Source organism: Mirounga angustirostris, unplaced genomic scaffold (assembly GCF_029215605.1).
Source record: "Mirounga angustirostris isolate CCGP_5_RB_7025 unplaced genomic scaffold, mMirAng1.0.hap1 SCAF_9, whole genome shotgun sequence".
In the NCBI taxonomy this organism is placed as follows: Eukaryota; Metazoa; Chordata; class Mammalia; order Carnivora; family Phocidae; genus Mirounga; species Mirounga angustirostris.
The window spans coordinates 6,057,356-6,068,258 of NW_026991717.1; the positions used below are offsets into that span (position 1 = coordinate 6,057,356).

At 44.6% G+C, this 10,903-nt stretch overlaps 1 pseudogene; it reads right to left on the reverse strand.

The window, feature by feature from the left end:
- Window positions 1–4,356: 4,356 nt before the first annotated feature.
- On the reverse strand, window positions 4,357–4,623 carry LOC123862028 (cytochrome c oxidase subunit NDUFA4-like; annotated as a pseudogene).
- Window positions 4,624–10,903: the final 6,280 nt, after the last annotated feature.

Below are 10,903 nucleotides of genomic sequence, written 5' to 3' on the forward strand. Positions count from 1 at the left end.
GGGATCGGATTTGCGTTTTGGGCAAAGAAATTCTGTGGCCCGGTAGCCACTGTGGAGAGAGCACAGGGAAAAGGAGAGGGAGGTATGTATAATCGGTTGCTCCCAGAGAACACAGAAGCAGCAGAGAATCACCTTCCCTGGCCAATGGGCAGAGGTGGGATGGGGCTCTGCGTAGGCTCAGCTGGGGTGCTGTCCCCATACTTCTAGATGGTCAGAGAGGGGAAAGCCTGAGTGTAAGCGACGCATGGGTTTGAATGCACCGTGGCTGAGACTAGCACCTCTCCGGTCTATTCCCTCCCATAAGCTCAGGTCATTCTTCTGCAGGGCAGCCTCACCCCTGCAGGCAGGTCTCCTCCAGCCCAACACCTCCCCTGCCCTGCCCCTTACCACCTCTTGCCCAGGTGCTGTGGAACCAACTCCTGGATTATGGGACCATCTCCTTTGGATTCCACTTGTAGGCCCCGAATGACCCAAATCACGGTGGGGTTGCAAAGACTCACCTCTTCCAGACACACCTGTAAAAAAGATGTAAGACGAATGATCTCCTTGATGTACCTATGTCAAGAAAAAGAAAAACCATAACAAGTGAGGGGAAATTCAACATAACGGGGAGCCCTGCTGTCAACCTCCTGAGTCCTTGGAAGGTGCAGAAGCCCCCTTCAGATTCTCACTGGAGTCTCCATCTGCTAGCTCGTTCTCATTAATTAGTGTGCTTTTTCTCAGGCATCAGCACTCATAGCAAATAACGACAAGGTTTCAGATCCAAAATCTTTTTTATTTATCACCCACTGTTGTAAGCTTTGCTTTCTATTTTTCATTGCAAGTAGCCAAGCATTTCTACTATATTATGGATTACATTTTACAATGTTAGGCTAGTTGGGGGAGTTGACAATAAAAAATTTCCCCCTCCCCTCTCTCCACGTGGGTAAAAATGTGCTGAGTTCGAAACTGATTTACAAATGAATTTTTGGAGCATAAACTGTCTGGAAGCTATTTGGCATATCCCTGTAACCAAAAAATTGTGGATCTGTTTGTGAATTTGTTCACCCCAAGTAGACTTTTGCCTTCCTTTCTTTTCTTCTTCCCTCCCTCCCTTCTTTCCTGTCTTCCTTCCTCCCCCCCACCCTCTTTTTCTCTCTCATTCTTTGTGACATCCAACACCACCACCCCCAACCCCTCCATCCTGCTTCTCATGATTTTTCACCACCCCTCCACCACTCTAAGTCCAAGCCTGGGTGGGTGTTGACCTTACCCAAGGGTGGCCCGTGCCCAGGCCCAGCCAACCAACACAGCACGTTTCCCTGTGTCCGTGCTGAGCCGAGTCAGGCCAGCTAGAGCCAGTGAAGCTCTCTTGGTTGTTTGACTTGTTGGACTACCGTTTCCCTTTTCCTGAGATGGTAAGAGGTTTGGAGCTGTGGTTGCCATCTTTCCATGACAGGAAAGTAAAGCCAACATGGAGGAGAGCAGAGCTGAGAAGCTGGGTCTTGGAGTCAGCCTTTGATCGTCTGATAGGCTGCGGTTGAACCTCCACCTACATTGGGGGCTTTTGCTCTATGAAGCACTAAATCCACTTTGCTTAAACCAGTTTCAGTTGGGTTTTCTGTCACTTGGTAACCAAAAGGGGCCTCACTGTTTCCCTCTCTCTCTGATGCCCAGTCATCTCTTCTGCGTTAGTGAGCCTCGTGGTGGATTCACCGATCCCCCACTGTCGACTGCAATACAATACTCTTCTCCCTCTCTTTGCAGGGTGAGCAGTGCATACGTGTCTAGCTGAAAGAAAAGGAACTGTTTTTGAATATTCTGAGCTTTGGCTCCTCTGTACCTGCAAATAGGCAAGTGACATATGTCCCCAGGGCTCCAGCAGACACTAGCTATCCTCTGGCATCTGTCCTGAAGCCCAGAGCAGTTCTCCTGCAGGGAAAGGCAGCCAGCCCACGGGCAGAACCAAGGAGACATGAATTCAGGGTGTTTTGAGTCTCTTGATCCAAACTGACCAGATTCGCCTCTCCTGCCCCTTCTCAGGAGGCAGAGAGAATTTGTGCCTTCTTTGGAAGAATAGCAAACCTGGCTGTTAGGAGGGGAGACATGTGGTTAAAGCCATCAGCCAGATCTGGGTCCACAATCTCATCTCACTGCTCGCAAGCTGTGTGCCCGTGGCAAGTTACTGAGCTTCAGTTATCCCATCTGTAAAATGGGGATAGCAGTATCCACCTCATTTGTGGGGCAACGCACAATGCCTGAAGTAAGCAGCCAATACATGAGGGGAAATCATGATTCTTATTATTATTAGGTGTCTCCAAGCCTGGTCTCACCTATGAGCATGCTGAATGAAGCATACTATTAACTGGAAAGTTTCTAAAGATGGAGAAGGCAGGCAGTGGCTATGGTTTGGCTACTCCCCAGCAGGAGCCATGGGGTAAAGAATCTGGACTTTAGCTTTAAGGATGAGTTAAGTTCAAGTCTGGCTCAGTCACTTACGAGCTATGTGACCTTGAATAAGCTATGAGTGACTTTTCTGAGCCTCCATTACCCCATCTGTAAAATGGGCAAGTGGAACCCTCTCTCAGAAGCCTGTGAGGATGCGATGAGCTAGCGCGCGCACCTGCCTGGCACATTGTTTAAAGCTCAGTAAGTCGTAGTGTGCGTGTCCAGAGGCTGACTATGCAAGTGATGGTGCGTAATTATGTGAGCACGGCAAAGAGGCTGCTGGTATCTTTATTTAAGCGGAATTAAGTATTCCTTAGACAAGGGATGTAACTTGCGATGAGAGACAAGGAAGAGAAGCAAAAGGAGGAAGGATAATGAGAAAGCAGCACGCGCGAGGGAGGAAGAGCTAGTGAGATGACGCTGTCTGGAGATCTTTCTGCAGGAGGCTGCTCTCTGCCCGCCGATGCCAGGAGCCCGGGCCCGGGTGCTGGAGAGCTGGGTCCCCCTGTGCCTCTTCCTCTGGAAACTCGCATCACTTTGGCTCTGGCTGAGATGGTTTCCTGAACTGTGTGACCTTGCGTGGGTCACAGCTTCTCTGAGCCTCATGTTCGCTCTGTGGGATGAGGGTATTGACACTTGTCTCTTTCACAGGATGGATGTGGGGATTGGAATGTGGAACGTGGACACACTTTTCAAATTCCCTAGAATCCTCTTATGGTCCCAGATGGACTAAATAGTCTATGGTTTGGGTTCTGCCGTTTTCTAGTGCACATTAAACATATTGAATATACTTCTTCTTTTTCTTTTCATTTCTTTCTTTTTTTTTAGAGAGGGAGCAGGGAGGGTCGGAGAGAGGGAGAGAGCCTGACACTTAGAACCCTGAGATCATGTCCTGAGCCGAAATCCAAGAGTCAGACACTTAACCCACTGAGCCACCCAGGTGCCCCTGAACTTACTTTTTCTATGTCTGTTTCATGCCCTGGAGGATGGGTATGGTGGGGACCGGCTGGGGAGGGCAGCAACACAGAATTTGGCTTGGGCTGGGTTCTTGCTGAGGGGGTGGCTGGGGTGGGGCTGTTAAATGCGGCAGGGGCTGAGGGGGTAGACGGGAGGCAGGCTAGCTACTTAGGTGTCAGACAGGCCTAAACCTGAATCCTGGCCTCCAGCCGAGAGACATTGGGCAGATCCCTTATGAACTTTCCAGTCTCCCTTTATTCATGGGGATGAGAGTGTTACTGTGAAGACAGAAAGAGAAACGTGTGTAAAGCGCTTAGCATGGTTCCTGGTACTTTTTTCATCTCCCTGAGTTTTGTTTTATGACCCAAAGAGGAGAAACAAGTCAGAAACTCAGGAACCCCTGAATCCAGCCTGGGTTAAATCAGAAATGAACACTCAACCTTCCAAGGGGGAAATCTGATTTTCAAGTGTACTTGTCTTCCTTCACTTAATACTACTTGATTAACTTAGAATGGCAGAGTAGGGACTCTCATAGTCGGAGGGGATATTAGCCAGGGCTTGGAACCATGGCCTTGGGAGTCTGCAGAGAGATGCCAGGAAGGCCAAGTAGGCAGGGTTCCAGGAGGGTGCTGTTGAAGGTGGTTTGCAAACCCCACATCCCCATGCTTGAGTCCATTACGGTGCTCCTCCCGTGTGGCTGAGGCCCTTCTTGGAAGAGGCCTGTCACAGTAGACGTTATTGCCTTTCTTTACTGGAGCAGGCATCTATCGTCCAATCACAGTCATCCGTGTCGAATTTTACTTTTGTTTTTTCAAGTTTCAGAGATTTATTCAGCAGTGTAAACCCCAACACAATACACCGACATGATTTCATGGATTGAGAGGGGAAATCTTTCCTGGATAAAGAGGAAAACTACATGGATGACTTCTGCAAGACCTCCATCCTAAGCAGCTTTATAGTGAAACATTTCATTTAGTAGTCTGGACCTTCTTTCTTCAGTTTGCCGTAATCTACATTCACCGAGTAAATCTTGTATTGGTCATGGGGACCCCGTGTGTTCCAGGGTTCTGGGTTATTTTTCTTATCCTAACTGACATCTGGATTGAACAATGCCACGAGCAAGACATACCGCGCTGCTCCAGTACCTCCCCCTCCAATAAATACGAAGCTCATATGCTTCTTGGCCGGACCTAGGATCTGGCCAAACAATGGGGGCAGCAGAGGCCCCGGGTCCAGGAGAACAGATCAAATCTGCAGGTCCCTACACCCTGTGTCCAATTTTAAATCGATTTCTAGGATTCTCCAGCATCTCCCACTAAGAGCTCCAGGGTTCTGCCTGCTAGGCCATCCTAAGGATGAGCAGCAGAAGGAGGAGGGAGTCCAGAATCCTTGAGAACTCAATCCTTTTGGCCTGGGAGGTGGAGGTGGGGTGTCTGGAGGCCAGAGGCCAATGGGACAAAGAACACTGTCCTCTGTGAAACCTTAGGCTGCAATTAATATCACCGACGCTCCAAAAGACATCCCATCATTCTAGTAAGAAATGAAAAGCCGGAGAGGCTCAGTGCCCGGACTGGCCGGCAGACACTTGCCCGGCCAGGCGCCTCCAGCAGAGGGCGCACGCAGGGATGGGAGGTGCCCCCACACCCGGTCTGGTCCCATCTGCTCCTGCTCACCCAGAGCAGGGCAGGTACCAGGAGACCTGCAGCCCCTGGGATACGAGTCGTTCAAAGGCGAGGCCCAGGAGTGTTGAGGGCGGGGAGATAGAGACTGGAGCACTTGACCCCAACCTTGCACCCCAACTTTGCTCATCTGCTTGTTACGCATTTGTCACTCATTTTGCACTGACTGGGTTTCCATCTAGCGCAGGGCACAGCCTGGTCTTCCCCGCACACTGCTTCCAGATTCACCTGCTGAAGACACCCCTCGAATCATGTGCTTCTGCTCCAGGACCTGCAATGACTCCCCAGGTCCATGACATCATGTGATGTCTCTGTCTGGTGTCAAGACCTTTGACGATCTGCTTCCTCCCTTCCGATCTGTGTCGTCTCCATGTGCAACCATTCCCCTAGGGCAGACTGGTGCCCTCGCTCGCTCCTCCCAAACTGCCACCTGCTTTCTCTTCTGTAAAATGGCCCTGGTAGTGCCCCACCCCCCCATAGAGTCACTGGTATGTGGATTACGTGAGAGAACACGTGTGAACCACATGCCTGGTGCACAGTAGGCATTATGATAAATGTTTGCAGTGATAATGATGCTGCTTCTGAACTAATCCGTTCCTTTTTAATATGCCCCCACCTCTTTGCCCAGCCAAGACGTCTCTGTCTTTCACAGCCCAGCTCAACGCTGCTCATCTTTCCAGAAGCCATGCAGGGTCATTTTGGGCCAGTAGTTTGCAAGGCTGGGACTCACCTGAGAAAGTCCATTTTTCTTTTTCATGGCTTAAAATGTTTTCTTTTAGGGGTAGAAGCACATAACATAAACTTTACCACCTTAACCATCTTTTTTTTTTTTTTAAGATTTCATTTATTTATTTGACAGAGAGAGACACAGCGACAGAGGGAACACAAGCAGGGGGAGTGGGGGAGGGAGAAGCAGGCTTCCCACTGAGCAGGGAGCCCAATGAGGGGCTCGATCCCAGGACCCTGGGGTCATGACCTGAGCCGAAGGCAGACGCTTAACGACCGAGCCAACCAGGCGCCGCATCCACCTTAACCATCTTTAAGGGTACAATGTTGTAGTGTTGAGTACATTCACATCATTGTGCAACAGATCTTTTGAACTTTTTTATCTTGCAAAACCAGCACTGTACACATTAAACAAAAACTCCCCATTTCCTGCTTGCCCCAGCCCCTGGCAATCACCCTTTAACTTTTGTCTCTATGAATTTGACTACTTTAGATACGCAATATAAGCGGAATCATACAATATTTATCTTTTTGTGACTGGCTTCTATCACTTAGCATGAGGTCCTCGAGGTTCATCCGTGTTCAGCGTGTGACAAGATTTCCTTCCATTTTTAAGGCTGAATAACATTCTATCATATAGTGTATATACATACATACATACACATATTTGTAAACCACATTTTAAAAAAGATTTTCTTTTTTTTTTTTAAGATTTTTTTTTTTTAAATTTATTTGCGAGAGAGAGAATGAGAGACAGAGAGCATGAGAGGGGGGAGGGTCAGAGGGAGAAGCAGACTCTCTGCTGAGCAGGGAGCCTGACGTGGGACTCGATCCCGGGACTCTGGGATCATGACCTGAGCCGAAGGCAGTCGCTTAACCAACTGAGCCACCCAGGCGCCCAAGATTTTATTTCTTTATTTGAGAGAGAGAGAGAGAGAGAGAGAGCGTGCACGAGCAGGGGGAGGGGCAGAGGGAGAAGCAGGCTCCCTACAGAGCAAGGAAAAAGATGCCAGGACTCTATCCCAAGACCCTGGGATCATGACCTGAGCTGAAGCCAGACGTTTAACTGACTGAGCCACCCAGATGCCCCAACCACATTTTGTTTATTCACTCATCCACTGATGGACATTTGGGGTGCTTCCATCTTTTGGCTATTGTGAATAATGCTGCCATGAACATGAGCATGCAAATATCTGTTTGAGTCCTTGCTTTCAGTTCTTTTGAGTCTTTACCCCAAAGTGGGATCGCTGGATCATACAGTTCTTCTATGTTTCATATTTTGAGGAACTGCCATACTGTTTTTTCTTGGCTGTTGCACCATTTTGCGATCCCACCACCAGTGCACAGGGTTCCAGTTCCTCCACATTCTTGCTGACACTTGTTATTCTCTGGTTTTTAATGGGTGTGAGGTGATAATATCATTAGTCTGTTTTTGCTTTTGCTGCCTGTAATTTTGGTGTCATATCCAAGAAATCATTGCAAAATTGAACGTCTTGAAGCTCTTCCCTGATTATTTCTTCAAGAAGATTTATACTTTTGGGTTTCTCATTTAGGTCTTTAATCGGTTTTATTTATTTTATTTTATTTTTTTCAATTTTAAATGAATTATTGTATATGGTATAAAGTAAGGATCCAACTTTATTTATTTTTGCATGTGGATAACCAGTTTTCCTAGCACCATTTGTTGAAGAAATGGTCCTTTTCCCATCGAGTGGTCTTGGCATGCTTATTGGAGATCGTTTGACCATACATGGCTAGCCAGTGTTGCTAGAGAGCCCAAGTAAATTTTAGGATGGATTTTTTTTTTTAATTTCTGCAAAAAAAAAAAAAAAAGAAAGTCACTGGGATTTTGATAGGGATCACGTTGAATCTGTAGGGCACTTTGGGTAGTAATGACTTCGAACAATATGCAGTTTTCTGATCCATGATCATAGGATGTCTCCATTTACTGGCGTGATTTTTTAAAAATTAATTTATTTTAGAGAGAAAGAGAGAGAGCACAAGCAGGAGGGGCAGAAGGAGAGGGAGAGAGAATCCCAAGCAGATTCCATGCTGAGCATGGAGTCCCATGGGGGGCTTGATCCCATGACCCTGAGATCACAACCTGAGTGGAAACAAAGAGTTGGCTGCTCAACCATCTGCGTCACCCAGGCACTCCTACATGTGTGATTTTTGTATGTTGGACCATCTTTGCATTCCAGGAATAAATTCTACTTTTGTCATGGTGTATAATCTTTTTAATGTGGTTGAATTTGGTCTGCCAGTATTTTGTTGAGGATTTTGGAATCAATATTAGGGTAATTCTGGCCTCATAAAACAAGTTTAAGAATGTTCCTTCCTCTTCAACTTTGTTGGAAGATTTCAAGGAGGATTGGTGTTAATACTATTTTAAATATTTGGTAGAATTCTCCAGTGAAGTCATCTAGTCCTGGACTTTTCGTTGTTGGGTGGTTTTTTATTATTAGTTCAAATTTTCTTTTATTTTTCATATTTTCCTTTATTGAAGTTCAATTGACATATAACATATTATTAGTTTCAGGTGTACAACATAATGATTCTATTTGCATAATTGCAAAATGATCACCACACAAAGTCTAGTTAGCATCTGTCACCATACCTGGTTACACATTTTTTTTCTTGCAATGAGGATTTTTAAGATCTATTCTTTCAGCAACTTTTATATATGCAATATAGTATTATACTCACCATGCCACACATTGTACTCCTTAGACTTTCTTTCTTTCTTTCTTTCTTTCTTTCTTTCTTTCTTTCTTTCTTTTTCGTTCTTTCATTCTTTCTTCTTTCTCTTTCTTTTTTCTTTTTGTTTCTTTTCTTTGTCAGATGTACAATATAGTGATTCAACAATTCTATACATTACTCAGTGCTCATCACCATAACTGTATTCTTTTTTTTTTAAGATTTGTTTATTCATTTGAGAGAGAGAGAGAGAGAGAGAAATAGCATGAACAGATGGAGGGGCAGAAGGAGAGGGAGAATCCCCGAGCAAACTCGCTGCTGAGTAGAGAGTGTGATGTGGGGTTCGATCTCAGGACCCTGAGATCATGACCTGAGCCGAAATCAAGAGTCTGCTGCCTAACTGACTGAGCCACCCAGGTGCCCCACCATAACTGTATTGTTAATCCCCTTCATCTATTTCACCCATCCCCCTACTCACCTCCCCTCTGGTAATGACCAGTTTGTTCTCTGTATTTAACAGCCTAGTTTTTTTTTTTTCTCTTTTTTTCTTTGTTCTTTGTTTCTTAAATTCCACATATGAGTGAAATCATATGTTATTTTTCTTTCTCTGACTTATTTCACTTAGCGTTATACCCTCCAGACCCACCCATGTCATTGCAAATGGCAAGATTTCATTCATTTTTATGGCTGAATAATATTCTGTCGTGTATATATACCACATCTTCTTTATCCATTCATCTATCGATGGACACTTGGGCTGCTTCCATAATTTGGCTATTGTAAAAAAAATGCTACAACAAACATAGGGGTGCATATATCTTTTCAAATTAGTGTTTTCATATTCTTTGGGTAAATGCCCAGTAGTGGAATTACTGGATCATATGGTAATTTTATTTTTAATTTTTTGAGGCACCTCCATAGTGTTTTCCACAGTGGCTCCACCAGTTTGCATTCCCACGAACATGGCTCCTTTTTCTCCACGTCTTCACCAACATTTGTTGTTTCTTATGTTGTTGATTTTAGCCATTCTTACAGGTGCGAGGTGATATCTCATTGTGGTTTTGATTTGCATTTCCCTGATGATGAGTGATGTTGAGCATCTTTTCATGTGTCTGTTGGTCATCTGCATGTCTTCTTTAGGGAAATGTCTGTTCATGTCTTCTGCCCATTTTTAATTGGATTATCATTATCATTATTATTTGTGTTGAGTTGTATAAATTCTTCATATATTTTGTATACTAACCCCTATTGGATATGTCATTTGCTAATGTCTCCTCCCATTCAGTAGGTTGTCTTTTAGCTCTGTTGATTGTTCCTTCACTGCAGAAACGTTTTATTTTGATGAAGTTACAACAGTTTATTTTTGCTTTTGTTTCCTTTGTCTTAATAGGCATATCTAGAAAAACGTTGCTATGGCTATTGTCAGAGAAATTACTGCCTGTGCACTCTTCTAGGATTTTTTATGGTTCCAAGTCTCATATTTAGGGCTCTAATCCATTTTGAGTTTATTTTTGTGTACGGTGTAAGAAAGAGGTCCATTTTCATTCTTTTGCATGTAGCTGTCCATTCTCCCAACACCATTTGTTGAAAAGACTGTCTTTTTCCCATTGGTTATTCTTGCCTTCTTTGTCAAAGATTGATTAGCCATATAATCGTGGGTAGGTTTATTTTGGGCTCTCTATTCTGTTCTATTGATCTATGTGTTTATCTTCATGCTGGTACCATGCTGCTTTTATTACTACAGCTTTGTAGTGTATCTTGAAATCTGGGATTGTGATACCTTCAGTTTTGTTCTTCTTTTCCAAGATTACTTTAGCTATTTGGGGTCTTTTGTGGTTCCCTACAAGTTTTAGGATTATTTGTTCTAGTTCTGTGAAAAAGGCTGGTGGTATTTTGATAGGGATTACATTAAATGTGTAAATGGCTTTGGATAATAGATTTTTTAAAAAAAGATCTTATTTATTTATTTTGACAGCGAGAGAGAGACAGTGAGAGAGGGAACACAAGCAGGGGAAGTGGGAGAGGGAGAAACAGGCTTCCCGCTGAGCAGAGAGCCTGATGTGGGGCTCGATCCCAGGACTCTGGGATCATGACCTGAGCCGAAGGCAGACGCTTAATGACTGAGCCACCAAGGCACCCCAGATATTTTTAATATTATTGGTTCTCCCAATCCACAAGCATAGAATATCTTCCCATTTGCATCCTCTTCTATTTTGTTCATCAGTGTTTTATAGTTTTTGGAGTACAGGTCTTTCACCTACCTAGTTGAGTTTATTCCTAGGTGTTTTATTATTTTTGGTGCAGTTGTAAATGAGATTGTTTTCTTAGTTTCTCTTTCTGTTACTTCATTATTAGTGTATAGAAATGCCACAGATTTCTGTATATTAATTTTGTACCTTGTGACCTTACTGAATTCA